We start from the raw sequence: 23562 nt of genomic DNA on the forward strand, positions 1-23562 counted from the left end.
GTTACCTCCTTCTTTTTTTTCTTTTCCTGTACACAAAGGTGGTCCTTTTTGTTTTTAAGGGAACAAGGGAACCTACTTATCAACCATCCGATGCACTCTTCATCAATAGGTGGCTCAATGTTTTACCAACCCATCTACTCTCTTGTTACCTCCTTCTTTTTTTTTCTTTTTCTGTACACAAAGGTGGTCCTTTTTGTTTTTTAAGGAACAAGGGAACCTACTTATCAACCCTCCGATGCACTCTTCATCAATAGGTGGCTCAATGTTTTACCAACCCATCTACTCTCTTCTTACCTCCTTCTTTTTTTTTCTTTTTCTGTACACAAAGGTGGTCCTTTTTGTTTTTTAAGGGAACAAGGGAACCTACTTATCAACCCTCCCATGCAATCTTCATCAATAGGTGGCTCAATGTTTTACCAACCCATCTACTCTCTTGTTACCTCCTTCTTTTTTTCCTTTTTCCTGTACACAAAGGTGGTCCTTTTTGTTTATCAACTCTACTTATCAACCCTCCCATTAACTCTTCATCAACACCTTAGTCCATATGTTACCAACACTCCCATTCAGTCTTTATCAACATGTATATGGAAGCTTAACCAACACCTACATTATTATGTTACCAAGAAGGGAATTGCGGAAGAAGGGAATTGTCATGTTGCAAGTCGTAGTTCATTTCATTTGCAAGTGGATTATGCTGCTCCCCTCCCTTTTTTTTAACCCTAAAATTTCACTAGCCCAAAAAGAGAATAAGGGAATAGTTAATATTTTACTACGTGAACATGTAAAGGGAATTGCCCACGTGCAGCAAGCAAATTAACGTACGACAACCCAACTTGTGTCACGAGCGGAAAGGGAATTGCCACGAAAGAGAATTGCCACGAGCGGAAAGGGAATTGTCACGAGCGGAAGGCAAATCAATTAAGGCACGTAACCTCTGTGGTCCACAATTACCACGAAAGGGAAAACGCGTTTTTATGGTTTTATTCCCAAATTGGATTGTCCGAAACCGATCGCTTGATTTAATCCTGGCGCGCGAGCGCCAGCTAGGGCCGCCCGGAGGTGATGGTGCACCGGTCGTCGTCACCGCTGCCGCCTCCAGGGCAGAAGTCTTGGAACAAATAACCTTGCAATCATCGAGTGATGGATAGCACTCGTTGTTTGCTAAACAACAATAGGTGCAAAACTTTTGACCCTCGCAGGCGTGACCACTGACACACAGTCCGTTAGGTACAAGGGCAAAGAAGTAAAGCGTACAATCAAAACAGATCACAAAAATCATGGTTCTTTCTATTTGTTGCAAGGATATGATCCCAGCTAATCTTTGTATTTGTGGCATACGATAGGATATTCCTCATACATCTATATTTAGATTTCTGTCGGAAAAAAAGAAAACTCTACTCACGTGCTAACACTTCGCACAGCTAACGATCGGAAAACAACGTGTCTCGCTCAATCGTCGTTTCGGGCGCTTACACCACCCACCCCGCGCTGCCCTCCTGCCATGAGTGCACGCGCCCCGGCCACCCGCGCCAGCCGCCGGCCTCCTATCCAGCACGCGCGCCCCGCCGCTAGCTTCCCCTCCAGCGCGCGCCTGCCCGCCGCCGGCCACTCTTCCGGTGCGTTCCTGCCGCCAGTCTCCTGCATCCCTGAAACGCACACTGCTCCTTCACATCGACCTTCAGCGGAGGCCGGCGCCGCCCCCACGGCCCACGCTGATCCTCCGCGAGGTTGTGGTGCTCGCTGCAGCTTCGCTCCACGCAGGTGGGACGCCCATGGGGAAGTCAGATGCAGCGCTCGGCCACGAGAATGGAGGAAGCGACATGCTGTTGATATTGTTATCCACGATCAAGTGGAGAAACTGCTCAAGTCCTGGGCTACTACCACCGTGGCTTCATCTTAAGGTGAATGGGCCGCCAGCATTGTTTGGCATCCATTTCACATTCCTACTGTATAATCGATCGATCGTGTAGTATGTATCGACTTCATACTAGAAGAAATATTACTCTAGTAGAATTGGTGAATGTCATAAGGAGTTCCACGTGAGTGAACATTTGGTGCATATGAGCACCAGTGCTCTCAGTTTTTTAAATATTAAAAGAAATATGTATATGTGTTTCAAAAAATCATCATATTTATTCTATGAATACATATATATGTTCTGAATACTCGTGAGAAGTTTCGGTAAAAGTTGCATTGTATTTTAAGCTACAGAAAAAAACAAATTTATGACTACGTATAGGAACGTATATTTGTCAGAAATTTGTCTTTTTGTATAGCTCAAAATATAACATATTTTTCTCCCAAAATTTTACCATATCTTTGAAATGTTTATATGTATATAGGTACCTAATTTCAATTTTTTGGAATTCAAATAATATGATTTTATAGCACCAGGAGCATTGGTGCTCATATGCTTAAGACACTTTTCGGTTCCACATATCCAATACTAATAACAGGAGATTTTAATATGACTAGAAAAGAGTGTGAGAAAAATAAATCAGGGGTATAACAGATGGAGCTCTTTGTTTAATGTTGTAATTGAAAGGGAGCCTGATAAAAATAGCTCTTACTGGAAGGAAATTCACTTGGTGTAATAATCATGAAAATTCAACTGATGAATTGTTGGATAGGGTTTTGGTATCGCCATCTTGGGAGGAGAAGTTCCCACTGGTGTGTGTATCAACTCTATCTAGTGAACTCTCTGACCACACTCCTATTTTGATCAAAACAGGGGACAAACCTAGAGTACCAACAATCTTTAGATTTGAAAATTGTTGGCTCTTGAGGCCTGAACTGAAGAGTGTGGTGGGTGGGGTCTGGAAAAAAACATATTCTAGGAGGGGGAACATAGATAAATGGCGAAAGAGATTTGAATGTTTGAGAAAAACTTTGAAAGGATGGAATATGAATATAGAGGGGGAATACAGGAAGAAAAGGGGAGACCTTGCTTCTCAATCGGATGAAATTGATAAAAAAAAGGAGCCATATGGCCTAACACAGGTGGAAATAGCCGCCAAAAAAATCAATTCAAACTCAATTAAAGATAATTATCAAAGAGGAAGAAATTAAATGGATCCAGAGGGTAAAATAAAAAGAATTGATTGAGGGAGATAATAACACTAGATATTATCACTAAAAAGCAAATGGGAGAAAGAGGAAAACCTTGATTATCAGTATGAATCAGGATGAGGTATGAATCAGATTAGGAACAATTTCCTTTGGGATGAAAATGAGAATAAAAAGAAAGACCACTTGGTTAATTTGCAGCCAGTGTGTATGCCAAAAGATCAAGGTGGTTTGGGAGTCCTAGATTTGGAAAAAAATGAATATTGCATTGTTATCTAAATGGTTATGGAAGTTGTTCAATGAGGATGGCATATGGCAGCAAATCCTTAGGAATAAATATATTCAAAAACAAACTTTCTGCCAGGTAGTAGAAAAAAATGGGGATTCTCAATTCTGGCAAGGTTTAATGGAGATAAAAAATTATTTTGGCAACACGCAGGGTGCAAGTAGGAAATGGAACTAATACAAGCTTTTGGGAAGATCAGTGGATAGGTTCCTCCTGCCTAGCTAAAACTTTTCCTAGGTTGTTTATAGTTTCTATGAATAGGAATGTGATAGGACAAGAGGTTTTTTATAAAAGGGTGGAAGGGCTTAGTTTTAGGAGAGCAATGGTTGGAAGACTTAGAGAACAATGGTGTGTTCTGAAAAAGTTGCTAGAAAGAGTTAACTTGAATAATGAGCCTGGTAAGTTAATATGGAAATTAACAAATTTGGGGGCGTTCTCAGTTAAATCCTTTTATTTGACAATGCAATTCAATGAGGTTGTGCCTTATAGATTCATGTGGAAAGTTAAGATACCACTCAGCATTACAACCTTCTTGTGGTTAATGCTTTAAAAAGGTATTCTGACAAGAGATGTGCTATTACAGAGGGGAGGAATGTGAGAATTGTTGCCTCTTTTGTGGATGCAATGAGACTATTAAACATCTCTTTTTTAAATGTCCCCTAGCCATATATGTTTCGAATGTGGTTAGCTTTACATTTGGTTTGAATTTCCATTTTGAATCAGCTAACCATTGCATCTCAAATTGGTTAAAAGGGTTTGGGGGAGAAAAAAAATCTTGTTGTGATATGGAGTATCTGGAAAACAAGGAATTTAGCATGTTTTGAAGGAAAATGGCATGATGAACCATATGTGGTGATACTTAAGATTTGCTACTAGATTAATTGCTGGAGTTTTTTGCAGGTGAAGGAGGACATTAAGGACCAGTTAGAATTTTGTGCAAAGGTGTTGGAGAAGGTTGCGAAGGAGGTGTCTGGAGCAAGACGAAGTTGGATGCCGTGGACGCCAAGGCTGGCGATGTAAAAAAATAAAAGAAGGAAAAAGGCAGCAACAAAAGCACTGCGACTGGTGCTAGGGATGATCTGAGAGAGAGGGGTTGGCTAGCTGTAGAATCTCGCACTTCTCTTTTCATCTCGTATTTGCCAGCAGTTTGCTTTTGTTGTACTGTTAAATTTCGGTGTCTTGATCAGGAGTTCATCAAAACTTTAGTTCCAAATCCATCAACTTCACTTGCCAAATCAACTTAGGGTTTCACATCTAGATCCAACCAAATCCACCAATTTATTGGATGAAAGAATGGAACGGAGGAGATTACCTCAAGGAACGGGTTGGGAACGAACTCCGCGGACAAATCCAACGAAATCCACCAAGATTTGAGAGTGATTTGGGTGGGGGAGAGAGGTGGGGTGGCTGGTCGGAGGAGGAGGAAGATTTGGGTCGGGCTAGGTGGCTCAGTGGATGTGTGGCGCCCTTCCGAGCGGCACCACACATTGGGATCGGTGCCACACGTCCTGCCACGTCGTCTGGTCAACGCCGCACAGCGTCGACCGCGCCACGTCGGCATGGATGTGTGGCGCCGTTCGCATGGGCGCCACATAGACAAGTATGGCACCGCTCGCAAGGGCGCCACACAAAAAGGGTTAGTCCAGTGAAATAGTTTAGCCAGGGATCATTCCGTGCTTTTCTTTGCCAAAAGGGTTATTTTCATCAAAATCCCCTAGCGGGCGGCGCTCGATCGGATGGAGCGCCCGAGGATGCGCTTGATGCTTCCAACGAGCACAACAGTAACCGAAAAACGAGCTGGAGCCGTACTATTCCGGCGAGTTTACGGGTTCGGACTGAAAAAGGCCCATAAAGGAGCCCGAACTCGTGGTCTGGCCCGTAAACAGATATCGTCCCTCCAAATATTTGTATTTAGAGCATCCCATCAGATGGTGTAGGTGTAAAAAACCTGTCATATACACCACTTGGGTGCAAAAAATGGCTCCCATCAGATGGTGTAGCCTGTAGGTGTAAAAAATATGGTCCCAGCGTGGTCCAATTTTACACCAGTGGTGTATATTTGCCTCAAGTGGTGTAAATATACACCACTTGGAGAGGTGGTGTAAAACCAACCGGCTGGCAACGCGCCCCCTCCAACCGTCACTTTTATCCCTAGCGCGTGCCTAGCTCCTCCTCGCCTGCGCGACCGCCGCGCCGCCGCCGGCCGATTCCGGCAATGGAGCCCAGCTCCGGCCACTCTCAGCCTCCGCTCGGCCCTCCCCGCCCTCCCGCTGCCCCCGCCTCCCACCCGCCGGCGAAATCGACCGCCTCCGCCGCCGCTGCGGGTGAAAACTTTAGCGCGGTTTGCCGGCAGGGCTTCGTGGCGCCGCGGGCTCCAAATCTTTGTATTTATGCGACTAGAGTTTTAATATTATTCAAAATAATGTATATACCATAGTTAAAAAATCTACTACATTGATTTATTATCCTCTAACGAGTGATTGCTTTTATGCTTCATTGTTGATTAGTAGTTAGACACACACAAAAAGAACAACTCATCTAGATCTTATTTTCTGGATAATCTTCCACACCCTCAAATATTACTATTGAGGGCTTAGATATATACTCTATATTCTATTTCCAAACTCAGCTGAACCATTGTGGTATTACATTCACGTCAGTACATTAGTGCAATCTCATGCATCCACGTGATTGCACAACCACGTGAGTGCAATCTCATGCATCCTTTTGTCAGGGCATGCTCATTGACAATTTCTAAATCCTCAGCTCACTCTCATTATAGTTTTCTTTTACCGCCATCTTGTCCATTTTGTTTGCATCAATATAAAATATTAAATCATTTTTCTATTCCTACGTATTGCATGCTGTTTAACTCTGTCTAAATCGCCTATTTGATTTTAAAGTGTACTCCGCCTATTGGTTCATATGAAAACAATTTTCTATTTTTTCTTTAATATCAGCTTTAATTTTATATATAAAATAGTGCAATAACGTATTTCAAATTTATATATATTTAATTCTATATGAAGTTCATAAGAAATAGAGCATTTCAAATATGAATAGAATACTATATAAAATATTATTATTTATATATTAAGACTAAGACATCTAGATATTAAATGAAATTGAATTCAAAAGTTCTTCACATGGTGATATTAATCATGTCAACACATTGTATTTAAAAATCTTGTATTTTAGCTTCTTTTTTTGTTGGTATGTATTTTATCTACTCTATGTGTTTCATATTAATTAGTACAACTTCATACTAAACAAACGTCAATTAATATGGAACGAATGGAGTACTACTTGTCTTTTTGTGAAACACAGTACAGACACATGCACTCATGATAACATACACACACTCACCTTTACAAACGCACGCACAACCTACCATATTGGCACCTCCGAGAGAATGAGTCTGAAAGAGTGATCCGGCGGGTTCGAGAGACTAAGTTTGAAGACTGATCCTGCGGGTCTTGAGATTGATGAAGTCACCACATATGTCTTGCTATCGACGAAAATGTCGTCTTCCAGTGAAAGAATATTTCATATTTTTATGAGACGCCAAAGGGTTTGTAGAACATGTACACATTTAGTATAATGCACCACCCAATCAACCGACCGATGGTGAGTGTAATTTGTGGAAAGCTTGTGCTCGCCAAGTATGATCGACTGTGAATCCAACTTCATCGAGTCTTGTTAAGTTGTGCATTGAGACTCATAGAAAGTTTATATCTTAGCAATTTTTATTCCAATAATTATAAGGTATAACATGTGACATGCGTACTGGTGGTTCTCTTTATTCATATGTAGAGGTGCAACTCAAAAGCAAACAAAAAGACACACACAAAAACGCTCCAAGTTCATACATATTTTATAGACCTCAAAAAACGAAGTTTGAAGATTTGCAACCCGAGATTCGTGTTGGTGTAGAGGGATGCATGGGGAATCCCAAGCTAATTCTATGAACCATTCTTGGATGAATCAACAGTTTGGGTTGGCTTCATTCTCTGTGAAAAAACTACAAAACCTTGTCCCACTCTTTTTATGTAGGGTTGGTGGCACAAAGATAGATAGCATCCAAATAAATTTAGTATTGACATGTCCAGAGAGTCATTCAACTAGCTAACAACCTAACACCATAAAAACTATAAATAATCAAATCGGAACATAAAGAAGCCACTTTAGTAACTCGAAGCAAAATCTGTCAAAAACTGCATCTACTGAAAGATGGTTTTTGAAACACCACTTAGAAAATTCAGAAAATATGAAACATTATGTACATCCAGAGGAAAAAATATGCATTTTGGATAAATTTTACATCTCATTGAAAGTTAGGTGAATGCACAAATAAGTTTTTGCTTAATAATAATGCGCAGATACCACATATCAAATATTTATAAACATCTCTTAATATCCAAATGGGTTGAACATGGAACTTTATTTATAAAACCGACCTAAAAGGCTAGAGAAAACTCACCGAACAAACCTCAAAGAGAATAAACTCGGGTTTCCTTCCTCAATGAGAATATTCATATAGGTAGGCTTCATACATTTTATTCGTGTATTTGCTCCAATCATGGGAGAAAAATTTCTTTGCTCCCTCCTTCTTCCTTGGAAAATGCTCCATGCACTTCTTGTCTAAGAACTGAAACTAGACATTTTACTCCAATGAATCAATAATTAAACATGTAGTTCTAAGAAAAGGTCTTCAAATGATTATAGGCCATGGGATTTTACTCCCCATGTCCATGATAATAAATTTATCAGACACAAAAGTCATATGCAATTCAGTCATGAAATTGTTTGTTCTTCCTAAATAATGCTTAGTAGAACAATTAACAAATTGTAAATCAACAATGGATTTTTCCATGTAATCAATGTTTAGAGTATCATATAATTTTTTTGGTATAGAACTCACACTAGACCCCACATCAAGCATAGTTGTGCATGCATGTAACCTTTCCTACGATGAATTGAGTTTTTGTCTCCCATACATCCCTAATATTAGGTGCTATCGTACTCTCTTGATTGTACCTATTTTCTTAATAACTAGATCAGCTATATAAGATTCAAAATCTACTTGATGCATATTAATAGAGGGATCTCTTGAATATTTTTTAGCATAGATAATAATTCATGCAAAGTGCATGTTTCAGGATTCAATAAAGGATCATTAGATGTATCATTAAGAATTTTAATTTTCTCAGCCTGTTTAGTATCATACTTTCATATTCATCATCAAATTGTTGATCACTAAGCCCATCTTTCTGCAAAAATTTTCCAACTTCTTCTTCAATTTGGAAGCCATCTAACAAAATATGGGCTTTAGAAGCTTTCACATTCATAAGGGCCTTTACAATAACATTATTAAAATGCATAGATCTTTGATTTAAACTACTACAAAACTATATAATATCATCAAATCCCCAAGGCCATGTTGTCGAGCATTTATCATTTCTGTATATCTCTCCCAAGCATCTATAAGTATTATGTCTTCTTGTTTAAAGGTGCATATTATTTATCTATTAAATTGAATGGGATTAGATGGCACAAATTTCTCTATAAAATCATCTTTTCTATTAAACCAAGAGTTAAAGTTTCCACTGGGCATTTCAAGAAACCACATGCCTGCCTTACAAATTAGAGTGTAGTGGAAGAGATTTGCCTTAAAAAGGTTGCTGCAAATATTCTTTATTTTTATAGTATCACACTTTCCATTGAACATTCTTAGATTGCTTATGGGATCTTCATTTTTTTACCATGCAAACATTCTTCGCAAATCAATTTCATTAGCTTAAGATTAATTTCAAACGGCTTCATATATGATCTAGGTGGTGAACAAATTTGAGGAAAATAGGAGGCCCACACAAGGTGAGAACTCCATCTATTCACGAGGACAAATAATAATGAGATCTATACTAACTTTTACGTGTTTTAATTTTTTAACCAGCTAGAAAAAACAAGACAAGTAACAAAACTAAAAACAAAGAACATAGAACAAGTCTAAAGTATAATACAAGAACCAAGAAAACGTAGAGATGTAAGCCTCCCCAAGAAAGCAGCAATTTGTTGCTTCAACTCCTCCCTAGCAAGATTGAAATGGAACCAAAAAATCATGGCAATGGTGCTAGGAAATAATTTCTTGATGGTAACAATAGTATATGTGGTTTCCACCTAGTTGGGACTCAAAGTGCAGAGTGTTGAAGCAAGGGTGATTTTCACCACAAGCGTGACTAGAGTGTTTATATCGAACTGCAGGGAAAAATGATTAGTTCTTCCTTCTATCCTCTTCAAGCAACATGTCAAGTCAAATAAACAATTTTGTGTCCCCTATTCCACAGTACTTTTTAGGCATAATGGTGTGTAAGCAATCCAAAACCTGAAGTAAATAAAGTTAGGCAAGATGTTTTTGTATTTTCGTAATTAATAAGTACTTAGAATGAAAGTGTAAGTAAAGCAAGTTTGGAAGTTGTTCTTATGGTTTAAAATGGAGCAGGGTTAATGGGCTCACTTGATCTCTACCTCATAAGCATGTTGGCAGTGACAAAGAACTACATAACAAACAACTAGTTATAGCAAGCAACATTATGTTGTCAATCAACATTCATATGGGGCATCATGTCCAAGCATAGAGATCATTCAACACATCTCACTAATACTCGCTTGATAAGGAAAAAAACTCCCCAAACCAAGATTAAGAATAAATAGAGTATTTCCTTAAGATCTTTGACATGAAGTGGATTACATAATTCCACCATGAAGAAACAAGGCCACCTAGATGAGCGATCGCATACAGAATTCTTTTTATCCCTACTAAGGTAACCAATGAAAAGGTAAACAACCAACTTAGCACATGAATTTAGGTCACTTCCACATGCATAATACCAGGCTACTCCACATAACACACACATCCCACTAACACTGGTTCTTGCATAAAAGTTTGATCAAGACATAGCATACATGAATGGGGTAACATATGCATCTATCAATAAATCAATCACAAAATATTCATTGCATCTCATTTCTCATTTCATAACAAAAGATCCACCATAAAAAAATTACATATGTCATCACAATCATGAAGACAACTCAGGTGATACTAACTACTAAAGGCGGAGGATAGAGATAGATTGATACAAGTTAGCTCCACAAACCCATAGTCAGGTGATCTACTACCTCTTCATCATGATGGTGGTGGTGATGCATGGTGTTGATAGAGGAAGAGGAGCAACCGGGGGCAACTCTGGTGGTGTTTCCCCTCCCAATCTTCGCAGGAACTCTTTGTTTCGTGTATTTCTACGTTGACGGCCACCCCTTCGCGGCTCCAAAGGTGACATCATATATATAGGTGTTTTAGGGTAAAAAATCATCATATGGCTTTGTGCAAAAAAATCATCATATGGCATGAAGACCGAGGCGAAACAAGGCTCAGGGGGCCGATCCGTCCTATGGCAGGGCCTAGGGTGTTGTTCACGCCATGCGAAGGGGGCTTACGGGCCTTCCTCTAGCATTTACTTCTCTCGTCCCGCTTATCTTCTCATATTTCCTCAACATATGATTGATACGTTGATCCATGTAAAATTCATGCAGAACTTTGTAGTATGTTGGCATATATTCCCACATATGTGCAACATATATGATGTTATATTGTGTTTTATATTCATTTTTTGAGATCTACCAATGATCCCTTTTATTTTGGTTATAACTCAGTAGGACAGGAAAACCCTATTTTGTGTATTTTTTTTGCTTTCAGGGACCTAAACAAAGTTAAATGGAGCTAAGACTCTGGGGATGTCAATATTTTGTCAAGAGAAACGTTTGGAGCACTTGGAACTCACGAGAAGGGCCGGGAGGGCCAAAAGAGTCCAGGTGGCGCGCCACCCTACCTCTTTCCCTCCTCAATCGCTCGATTTGCTTGATTCTTTTACCCACAGACTCCGTCTGACCTAAAAACCTCTATATAAAGGACACCCCAAGGCTTCCTCAAGGAGAGCGCCGTAGAAACACGAAAATAGAGCTAAAACCAGCAAAGATTGGAGGGTAAAACCGTTGGAGATATGCCCGAGAGACAATAATAAAGTGGTTATTGTTATATATTAGTGTTCATGATAAATGTTTATATCCCATGCTATAATTTTATTAAGTGGAAACATTGATACATGTGTGTTTTGTAAACAAACCAGAGTCCCTAGTAAGCCTCTCATTTAACTAGCTTGTTGATTAATAGATGATCATGGTTTCCTGATCATGAACATTGGATGTTATTAATAACATGATCATATCATTAGGAGAATGATGTGATGGACACACATCCATAGTAAGCATGGCATAAGATCAAGTCATTAAGTTCATCTTGCTATAAGCTTTCAATACATAGTAACCTAATCCTTTGACCATGAGATCGTGTTAATCACTTACACCGGATAGATGCTTTGATGACATCAAACGCCATTTCGTAAATGGGTGGTTATAAAGGTGGTATTAAGTATTCTGAAAGTATAAGTTGAACTGCATGGATCAAGAGTGGGATTTGTCCATCTTGATGACTGATAGATATACTCTGGGCCCTCTCGATGGAATGTCATCCAATTATCTTGCAAGCATATGACTAGGTCACAAGGGATGACATATCATGTTACGAGTAAAGAGTACTGATACGCGTACAGAACGCGTCCGTTGGGAACCCCAAGAGGAAGGTGTGATGCGTACAGCGGCAAGTTTTCCCTCAGTATGAAACCAAGGTTTAATCGAACCAGTAGGAGCCAAGAAGCACGTTGAAGGTTGATGGCGGCGAGATGTAGTGCGGCGCAACACTAGGGATTCCGGCGCCAACGTGGAACCTGCACAACACAAACCAAGTACTTTGCCCCAACGAAACAGTGAGGTTGTCAATCTCACCGGCTTGCTGTAACAAAGGATTAGATGTATAGTGTGGATGATGATTGTTTGCAGAGAACAGTAGAACAATTGCAGTAGATTGTATTTCAGATGTAAAGAATGGACCGGGGTCCACAGTTCACTAGTGGTGTCTGTCCCATAAGATAAATAGCATGTTGGGTGAACAAATTACAGTTGGGCAATTGACAAGTAGAGAGGGCATGGCCATGCACATACATGATATGATGAGTATTGTGAGATTTAATTGGGCATTACGACAAAGTACATAGACCGCTATCCAGCATGCATCTATGCCTAAAAAGTCCACCTTCAGGTTATCATCCGAACCCCTTCCAGTATTAAGTTGAAAACAACAGACAATTGCATTAAGTATGGTGCGTAATGTAATCAATAACTACATCCTCGGACATAGCATCAATGTTTTATCCCTAGTGGCAACAGCACATCCATAATCTTAGAGGTTTCTCTCACTCCCCCAGATTCACGGAGACATGAACCCACTATCGAGCATAAATACTCCCTCTTGGAGTTACTAGCATCAACTTGGCCAGAGCCTCTACTAATAACGGAGAGCATGCAAGATCATAAACAACACATAGGTATAAATTGATAATCAACATAACATGGTATTCTCTATTCATCAGATCCCAACAAACACAACATATAGCATTACAGATAGATGATCTTGATCATGTTCGGCAGCTCACAAGATCCGACAATGAAGCATAATGAGGAGAAGACAACCATCTAGCTACTGCTATGGACCCATAGTCCAGGGGTGAACTACTCACTCATCACTCCGGAGGCAACCATGGCGGTGTAGAGTCCTCCGGGAGATGAATCCCCTCTCCGGCAGGGTGCCGGAGGCGATCTCCTGAATCCCCCGGGATGGGATTGGAGGCGGCGGCGTCTCTGGAAGGTTTTCCGTATCGTGGCTCTCGGTACTGGGGGTTTCGCGACGAAGGCTATTTGTAGCCGGAAGGGCAGGTCAGGGGGCCACACGAGGGGCCCAGGAGACAGGTCGGCGCGGCCAGGGTTTGGGCCGCGCCGCCCTACCTCCTGGCCGCCTCGTGGCCCCACTTCGTTGACTCTCCGGTCTTCTGGAAGCTTCGTGTGAAAATAGGCCCCTGGGCGTTGATTTCGTCCAATTCCGAGAATATTTCCTTACTAGGATTTCTGAAACCAAAAACAACAGAAAACAGCAACTGGCTCTTCGGCATCTCGTTAATAGGTTAGTTCCAGAAAATGCATAAATATGATGTAAAGTATGCATAAAACATGTAGATATCATCAATAATGTGGCATGGAACATAAGAAATTATCGATACGTCGGAGACGTATCAGCATCCCCAAGCTTAGTTTCTGCTCGTCCCGAGCAGGTAAACGATAACAAAGATAATTTCTGGAGTGACATGCCATCATAACCTTGATCATACTATTGTAAGCATATGTAATGAATGCAGCGATCAAAACAATGTAAATAACATGAGTAAACAACTGAATCATATAGCAAAGACTTTTCATGAATAGTACTTCAAGACAAGCATAAATAAGTCTTGCATAAGAGTTAACTCATAAAGCAATATTTCAAAGTAAAGGTATTGAAGCAACACAAAGGAAGATGAAGTCTCAGCGGTTGCTTTCAACTTATAACATGTATATCTCATGGATAGTTGTCAATGTAGAGTAATATAACAAGTGCAATATGCAAGTATGTAGGAATCAATGCACAGTTCACACAAGTGTTTGCTTCTTGAGGTGGAGAGAGATAGGTGAACTGACTCAACATAAAAGTAAAAGAAAGGTCCTTCAAAGAGGAAAGCATCGATTGCTATATTTTTGCTAGAGCTTTGATTTTGAAAACATATAGAGAGCATAAAAGTAAAATTTTGAGAGGTGTTTGTTGCTGTCAATGAATGGTAGTGGGTACTCTAACCCCCTTGCCAGACAAACCTTCAAAGAGCGGCTCCCATTTTATTTTTATTTTTGTGTGGCACTCCTTCCAACCTTTCTTTCACAAACCATGGCTAACCGAATCCTTCGGGTGCCTGCCAACAATCTCATACCATGAAGGAATGCCTTTTTATTTTAGTTTTATTATGATGACACTCCTCCCCACCTTTGCTTTCTCAAGCCATGGCTAACCGAATCCTTCGGGTGCCGTCCAACAATCACATACCATGGAGGAGTGTCTATTTTTATTAATTAATTTGGGACTGGGAATCCCATTGCCAGCTCTTTTTGCAAAAATTATTGGATAAGCGGATGAAGCCACTAGTCCATTGGTGAAAGTTGCCCAACAAGATTGAAAGATAAACACCACATACTTCCTCATGAGCTATAAAACATTGACACAAATCAGAGGTGATAAATTTTGAATTGTTTAAAGGTAGCACTCAAGCAATTTACTTTGGAATGGCGGAGAAATACCATGTAGTAGGTAGGTATGGTGGACACAAATGGCATAGTGGTTGGCTCAAGTATTTTGGATGCATGAGAAGTATTCCCTCTCGATACAAGGTTTAGGCTAGCAAGGCTATTTGAAACAAACACAAGGATGAAGCGGAGCAGCAAAACTCACATAAAAGACATATTGTAAACATTATAAGACTCTACACCGTCTTCCTTGTTGTTTCAAACTCAATACTAGAAATTATCTAGACTTTAGAGAGACCAAATATGCAAACCAAATTTTAGCATGCTCTATGTATTTCTTCATTAATAGGTGCAGAGTATATGATGCAAGAGCTTAAACATGAGCACAACAATTGCCAAGTATCACATTATCCAAGACATTATAGCAAATTACTACATGTATCATTTTCCAATTCCAACCATATAACAATTTAACGAAGAAGAAACTTCGCCATGAATACTATGAGTAAAGCCTAAGGACATATTTGTCCATATGCAACAGCGGAGCGTGTCTCTCTCCCACACAATGAATGCTAGGATCCATTTTATTCAAACAAAACAAAAACAAAAACAAACCGACGCTCCAAGCAAAGCACATAAGATGTGATGGAATAAAAATATAGTTTCAGGGGAGGAACCTGATAATGTTGTCGATGAAGAAGGGGATGCCTTGGGCATCCCCAAGCTTAGATGCTTGAGTCTTCTTGATATATGCAGGGGTGAACCACCGGGGCATCCCCAAGCTTAGAGCTTTCACTCTCCTTGATCATGTTGTATCATCTCCCTCTCTTGATCCTTGAAAACTTCCTCCACACCAAACTCAAAACAACTCATTAGAGAGTTAGTGCACAATCAAAATTTACATGTTCAGAGGTGACATAATTATTCTTAACACTTCTGGACATTGCACAAAGCTACTGAAAGTCAATGGAATCAAAATATCCATCGAGCATGGCAAAACAGGCAATGCGAAATAAAAGGCAGAATCTGTCAAAACAGAACAGTTCGTAAAGACGAATTTTATTGTGGCACCAGACTTGCTCAAATGAAAATGCTCAAATTGAATGAAAGTTGCGTACATATCTGAGGATCACTCACGTAAATTGGCATAATTTTCTGAGTTACCTACAGAGAATTTTGCCCAGATTCGTGACAGCAAAGAAATCTGTTTCTGTGCAGTAATCCAAATCTAGTATGAACCTTACTATCAACGACTTTACTTGGCACAACAATGTACAAAACTAAGATAAGGAGAGGTTGCTACAGTAGTAAACAACTTCCAAGACACAAAATAAAAACAAAGGTACTGTAGTAAAAACATGGGTTGTCTCCCATAAGCGCTTTTCTTTAACGCCTTTCAGCTAGGCGCAGAAAGTTTGTATCAAGTATTATCAAGAGACGAAGTGTCAACATCATAATTTGTTCTAATAATAGAATCAAAAGGTAACTTCATTCTCTTTCTAGGGAAGTGTTCCATACCTTTCTTGAGAGGAAATTGATATTTAATATTTCCTTCCTTCATATCAATGATAGCACCAACAGTTCGAAGAAAAGGTCTTCCCAATATGATGGGACAAGATGCATTGCATTCAATATCCAAGACAACAAAATCAACGGGGACAAGGTTATTGTTAACGGTAATGCGAACATTATCAACTTTCCCCAAAGGTTTCTTTGTAGAATGATCAGCAAGATTAACATCCAAATAACAATTTTTCAATGGTGGAAAGTCAAGCATATTATAAATTTTCTTAGGCATAACAGAAATACTTGCACCAAGATCACATAAAGCATTACAATCAAAGTCATTGACCTTCATCTTAATGATGGGCTCCCAACCATCTTCGAGCTTCCTAGGAATAGAAACTCCGCGTTCTAATTTCTCTTCTCTAGCTTTTATGAGAGCATTTGTAATATGTTTCGTGAAAGCCAAATTTATAGCACTAGCATTAGGACTCTTAGCAAGTTTTTGTAAGAACTTTATAACTTCAGAGATATGGCAATCATCAAAATCTAAACCATTATAATCTAAAGCAATGGGATCATCATCCCCAATGTTGGAAAAAATTTCAGCAGCTTTATCACAAGCAGTTTCAGCAGTTTTAGCAGTTTCAGGCAGTTTTTCGCGCTTTGCATTAGAAGTGGAAACATTGCTAACACCAATTCTTTTACCATTATTAGTAGGATGTGCAGCAACATGTGTAGCATTAGCATTACTAGTGGTGGTAATAGTCCAAACTTTAGCTATATTATCTTCTTTTTCATTTTCTTCTCTTTCCCACCTAGCACGCAATTCGGCCATCAATCTTATATTCTCATTAATTCTAACTTGGATGGCATTTGCTGTAGTAACAATCTTATTATTATGATTTTCATGAGGCATAACTTTCGATTTCAAAAGATCAACATCAGCAGCAAGACTATCGACTTTAGAAGCAAGTATATCAATTTTTCCAAGCTTTTCTTCAACAGATTTGTTAAAAGCAGTTTGTGTACTAATAAATTCTTTAAGCATAGCTTCAAGTCCAGGGGGTGTGTTCCTATTATTGTTGTAAGAATTCCCATAAGAATTACCATAGCCGTTGCCATTATTATAAGGATATGGCCTATAGTTGTTACTAGAATTGTTCCGGTAAGCATTGTTGTTGAAATTATTATTTTTAATGAAGTTTACATCAACATGTTCTTCTTGAGCAACCAATGAAGCTAACGGAACATTATTAGGATCAATATTTGTTCTATCATTCACAAGCATAGACATAATAGCATCAATCTTATCACTCAAGGAAGAGGTTTCTTTGACAGAATTTACCTTCTTACCTTGTGGAGCTCTTTCCGTGTGCCATTCAGAGTAATTAATCATCATATTATCAAGAAGCTTTGCTGCCTCACCAAGAGTGATGGACATAAAGGTACCTCCAGCAGCTGAATCCAATAGGTTCCGCGAAGAAAAATTCAGTCCTGCATAAAAGGTTTGGATGATCATCCAAGTAGTCAGTCCATGGGTTGGGCAATTTTTAACCAAGGATTTCATTCTTTCCCATGCTTGTGCGACATGCTCAGTATCCAATTGTTTAAAATTCATTATGCTACTCCTCAAAGATATAATTTTAGCAGGGGGATAATATCTACCAATAAAAGCATCCTTGCATTTAGTCCATGAATCAATACTATTCTTAGGCAGAGATAGCAACCAATCTTTAGCTCTTCCTCTTAATGAGAAAGGGAACAATTTTAATTTTATAATGTCACCATCTACATCTTTATACTTTTGCATTTCACATAGTTCAACAAAATTATTAAGATGGGCAGCAGCATCATCAGAACTAACACCAGAAAATTGCTCTCGCATAACAACACTACTAGGAAATGCCTTACCGCCGGCGTCCCAAAACGCCTTACCGCCGGCGTTTACGCATTCGCCGGCGACCACCTCGCCGGTGGTAATGTCGTATCGCCGGCGTTTTCCAAATCGCCGGTGGTAACTGCCGTTATCCCCGGCGCTTTCCCCGAATCGCCGGCGGTAACGACTTAGCACTGGCGGTTTGCGGGGGTAATATCTCGTAGCGCTGGCGATTTCAATTTCGCCAGGGGTACAGTTTTGGGGGCGCCGGTGGTATTGTTTACAGGATTAAAAAAATAAAACTCGAAATATACACCAGAATACACACAGAATACATAGTATACCAGAATACACAGAATACACAGTATACCAGAATACACAGAATACACAGTTATATAGAAAGTCCCAAATGTTCATAACATGCATGCATTAATAACACAAGTTTAGATACTAGATAGTTGACCATATGGTTCAAACTCGAAGTAGCACATGTTACACAAATACATATAAGTCCAGTGTCGATGGCCTAGCTAAAGAACAATGACATAATAAACTAGAGAGACGGTGGCGACAAGCATCATCACGATGAAAGGGGTCCTCCACATCTCCCTCCTCTGTCCCGCTCGAAAGTTGGCGTATCGAGTTTCCGCCTCCTCCAAAGTGGTGTACCCCTTGTAGCTGTTGCCGCTGAAACGGTGGACCTGCCTCCTACAGTCTTCCCAGTCCTCGTAGACTCCAGGAACCCTGCCGTGGTAGACGACATAGTACGTCATCTATGCAAACACATAAAAAAGAAATGAAAGTTGTTAGTACATTAGTAGAGAGAGATATAACATAGAGTAGTGCAAAGAAAAAGCATGAAAATTACTTAAGTAGTTTTATGACTAACATTTGCAAAGGACAAAAGTGTTTGAGTCAAGTCGGCTTCGGCGGGAAGGGACGGATGCCCTCAAGCGTGTTGAATGTTCTGTCGTCATATCCATCTTCTAATCGGCCTTCTATCTCGGCCTTAGAAAGTGCGGGACCATAGTGGAACAAGCCACCATTACCGCAGACATCCCTCCAGAGTATTGTGCAAATGGTCCGCTGGATGGCACGGAACTCGGCTCTCACGTTTTCATCGGTGGTGTCCGCCATGTTCACGAACATCCGCTGAAGACTGGATGGCAACAAGAGATCGTTCTGAGACCTTACAATCGACCTCATCTGTAGGATGGCAAACCAGGCCTCCATCCCATTGTCATGCGCCGATTGCTTGAGGCAGGGGAACTTGGTTATGTGGTTGCACACATAGCAACCTTTCACTTTCTTCTCATGCCTGATTTTGTCGATGCCAACCTCGGCTATGAAGCCGCTGAGGGCTTTATCAAGTGTAGACTTAAGGTCGGTGAAGTCCTTGTCCGGATCAAGCCCGGAGTCGAGATAACTGACATGTGAATGATACGGGTGAAAGAGGAGGAGGGTGCAGTACTTGAATCTGCGCAAAATGGAAATAAACCATCATACTCGATCAACTATGAAGGAAATTCATGAATGAATGTAATAGAGGGTACTCTAGTAACCAAATACTTACTCGCGGAAATATGGTATGGCAAAGCATTTCTTATCCTTGTTTAACACCAAGAAATCCTTGATGTACTTCGCCAGAAACGCTTGTTCGTTCTGGACGACAGTTGGAGTCATGTAGAAGGGGTCCATGATAGCGATGTCCGCTGTGTTCTCCATGGCGATATCGTGCGCCATGCTGAGCGATAGGAGGCGGACCAAGTTTCGGTCGAGCTGTTGCATGTTCAATAGCCTGAAGATGTCTTCATATCGAATGAACATCAAGTCCGCAGGGTATGTGGTGACAAAGCCAAAGCCACTGGACACCTTGGCCGTCAAAATCGGGTACGAGGGATTTCTATCTCGAAGAAGTAGTTCCTCCTTCATTAGAACAGCATCATGCAAGCTCCTCATATCGGGCGTCACCTGCTGGACAATGTGTGCCGGCAGCATAGGCTGGCCTAGGTGATGCATCTTCCTCCACGGGGTCGGCAACTTGTCATTAACCACTTTCTTGCTTGCGGCAACATCTCCGGACTTCTTCCGCTTCCTGGCCTTCTTCTTACTGCAACTGGGAGTGGCGTTTTGTTTCATACCCTCCGTGGTCGCACCAAGGAGTGTCCTCGGGGTAAGCCCAACTCGGGGTGGAGCGGTGAAGGCGGTAGGGTCTTCCTGCTCGGGAGTTTCTTGTGAAAGGAACAACTTCTTCTTTAGCGTACGATCGGCGGGTGGCTTGTAAGGAGAAACCCCGTCGCCCTCCATCTCAGCGATGAACGTATCGATTGGAGCTTGATCGATGTCCAACGCGTTGCCGTGCTGACTCTCGGGCTGACTGTCGGGCTGGCTATCGGGCCCAAAAGGACCATCAGCCGGTGGAGGACTCGGGGCAGCCGTCGCATCCTGAGGAGTGACCATGCCATAGCTTGCCTCCGAACCTGAGGCGGCGGTGTTCAGCCGAATTAGGGCTTTCGGCCATAGAAGGATGTGATTCTTGAGGTCCCCGAGAGTGAGCGGGGTTTCCGTTTCCGGGGGTTGATAAGGAGGATGGAGGTCTTGGCATCCCGGTAACGACCGGTTCACGCGAACCCGGCTCACGCTATCATCCATCCTGACGCAGTGGAAAATCCGCTGTGTTGGCAGGATGACACTGCCGCTCGCTGCAGCCTTCAACTTGTTGTCCACATTCAGTAGCAAGGTGCAAGGAGTCGCGTTCTCCTGTGAAAACATGTGTAGGTCAGAGAGGGGCGACGACAAAGTAACTAATTTGTAGAGCTTGAGAGACTAAATTAATTACCGTGAGGGCGTCGAGCTCGGCTCGCGTTGAAGGACCGAGGCCAGGCGTGCAGGTGACTGAGGGGCTAGTACTGTGGCCCCCCAGGTCCGACGAATGCTCTCTAGCGCCCACATTGCCGGCGGGTGGAGTCACCAAGTTGGGTGTGCATTGAGCGTGTCTAGTTGGAGGCCGGTTGTCCGAGTTGCTGGCGCCTAGGCTGATAACCGGCATCGGTCCCTTTTGGCCGCCGGCGAAGTAATTCTTCATCGACAACACAAGATCAGGGATGATTTCATTGACCCTGGTGGCCACCGCGTCATCGACCTTGCTAGCAACCTCGGCACTGACGCGTTGCTGAACCTCGGCACTGACTCGTTGCTGAACCTCGGCACTGACGCGTTGCTCCATGGTTGTTTCCAAGTCGGCCACCTTTTTCAGCAGAGCCTCGTGCTCCCGGTCCTTCTGCGCCTGCCGCGACTCCTTAGTGCTTGCGGGCACGTCCAAGCCATAGTCGGCAAGCTTGTGACCTCCTCCGGCGCCGGGGACACGGTGGGGCTTCTCCAAAAGCGGCCGCGCCTTCACGGTGTTCAGACCCCTGATAAAAGGCGTGTCCCACGGGACTTTGCCCGTCGACGTCTGGGACGAGGAGCCAGCTGATTCGGCGGCTGCTTGTTCCGTCAACTGCCAGAAGTAACATGAACAATTTTAGAATGTAATGGACTTGGTGAGCAGTATCAAATTAATAAGCTGGTAAATTGCTTACCACTGCTTTCTCTAGTGCCATCACCTTCGCGTCGGCGACCAACTCAACTCCCACCACCACATCAGGTTTCGTGACACGTTTCCCAGCCAATTCTCGATGGTATCGGGACCTGAGATATGCCCTGAAGAGTGGGTCTTTGTACTTGGCAAAAGGGGGCTCGAGGCCAGCATTTATGTAGGCCTGGTCCTCCTTGTCCCATACCGGCTGCTTGCCTTCGAAGCCACGGCAACCGAGATTGTGGTGACCGATGTTCTTATCCGCCAGCTCCTTCCCCCAGGTCGATTGTCTTTTGGTGTACTCGAGCTCCTCGTTTTCCAAGAATTTATTATACTGCTCCAGCGTCATCCGCGGGAAGTGGCGCTGGATCTCTTCCCAAGTCTCATTGTCACCAAGCATCCCCCTCAGCATGGTTTTATAACCGCTGAGGTTCTTGGAGAACTTAGAGAGGGCTCGTCTGTTCACGATGTTATCCTTGGTATCCTCGTTCCTGTATTCCACAGGGAACTCATACCGTGCGTGCAGCCGCGCAAGGAGTTGGGCCTGCAGATGCTGCTTCTTCTTGGTTCGGAGTTTCGTCTCGTTGACGTCGACGACGTCCCGAAGGATTGCTCCCAGTTGGAGGCCGTACCCCTTCGCCACGTGCTTGGGCTCAGTAGGAATCCCGGTCTTGGCGTCCACCGCGGTGATTATGTCACGAGTGGTGCCGACCCTGTTTGGGCGCCGCTGCTTCCGTTTCCTCTTGGCCTCGGTAGTAGTATCCGAGCTACCCCCGGCAACGCCACTGTCGGTGGTCTCGTCGGCAGCCCCCCTCTCATCCTCACCATCGTTGTCCATCTCATCATCCCCCTCCTCTGAGGACTCGTCATCGCTGCCTGGAAGGTCCTCCAGCTGATCCGAGACCATGAGCCTGTAGTGCTCATCCAACTTCCGCTGAGAAGACCCGTCAACGTCTTCGTTGGGGTCTGCAGAAGACGACATCGCTAGCTATACCTTCTGTAAGTGCACAAGCTATTGTAAGTGCAAAAGCTACTGTAAGTGTTCATTTTAAAAATATACTCAGAAATTCATATACTGTAACTATCACTTGACAAATTCAGAAATTCATATACTGTGATCTCACAAGCTTGGTATGATACACATGAAGCTGTTTCAAATTAATTTTACTTGCTCATTTTTGCAGTATATTCATGCTGCTTCTTGGTTGCACCTGAAGATGTAGATTCATGTCATCTACTGATATATTTGTTTGTTGTTAGAGCTAGCTGAGCAGAAACAAGTCTATATAATCTATTGTGTTTAGCAAGTTTTTAGCTTCAGATTGTAACAGGACCAGTACCATGTGTCTTTGGTAAACTGAGTTTAACAGTAATCCACGGCGAAAATTCGGCATGACCTTTGCTAAAAAAGGTCATGCCGGAGTGCCAGAAATTTGCCGGAACGGAAGTTAATCGACATTCCGGCAAAACATTGGCACTCAATGTGTACCTGCAGAGACATTTGCACATGATACACTCAGCTCATTTCACAGCATTTATATGCCATTTCACAGCATATGCAAACAGGTCCATTTCACAGCATTTGCAAACAGCTCATGCCATTTCACATTCATCCCCATTCTAATTACCTTGAGCTTCTGGAGGAGTGAGCGGTGAAGACGAGGTCGGAGAGGCGGGTAGCTTGTTCCTGCGGCGGTTCCTACGGCGGTTCCTGCAATTCAGAAAATTCAACACTTAGTCTCCACATTTAATTTTGACTTCATTTCAGATATTAGACAAGTGAATTTTGTATTGTTGCATGGAGCAAAAAAGTGAATACATAGCAAATTGACTGCAAGCCACAGCTTCCAGAAAGTGCTACTATCATAAAATAAATGTCTAGAAAAATTCAGAAGTTCAGAACTACGCCACAATCACTTACAGTAGCTACCATGTTACTTACACACATGAAGGACAATGTTTTTCAAGTCCACA

The 23562-nt window shown here is 41.9% G+C and overlaps 1 long non-coding RNA gene across 1 annotated transcript; it reads right to left on the reverse strand.

Moving 5' to 3' along the window:
• Positions 1 to 18402: 18402 nt before the first annotated feature.
• Positions 18403 to 23302, reverse strand: LOC139835329 (uncharacterized). The gene is made up of 2 exons (XR_011751129.1): positions 23217 to 23302; positions 18403 to 18784 (listed from the first exon to the last, which is right to left on the reverse strand). It is a non-coding gene; the product is annotated as an uncharacterized lncRNA (long non-coding RNA).
• Positions 23303 to 23562: the final 260 nt, after the last annotated feature.

The sequence above is a fragment of the Lolium perenne genome, chromosome 2 (genome assembly GCF_019359855.2).
Source record: "Lolium perenne isolate Kyuss_39 chromosome 2, Kyuss_2.0, whole genome shotgun sequence".
Lineage (NCBI taxonomy): Eukaryota > Viridiplantae > Streptophyta > Magnoliopsida > Poales > Poaceae > Lolium > Lolium perenne.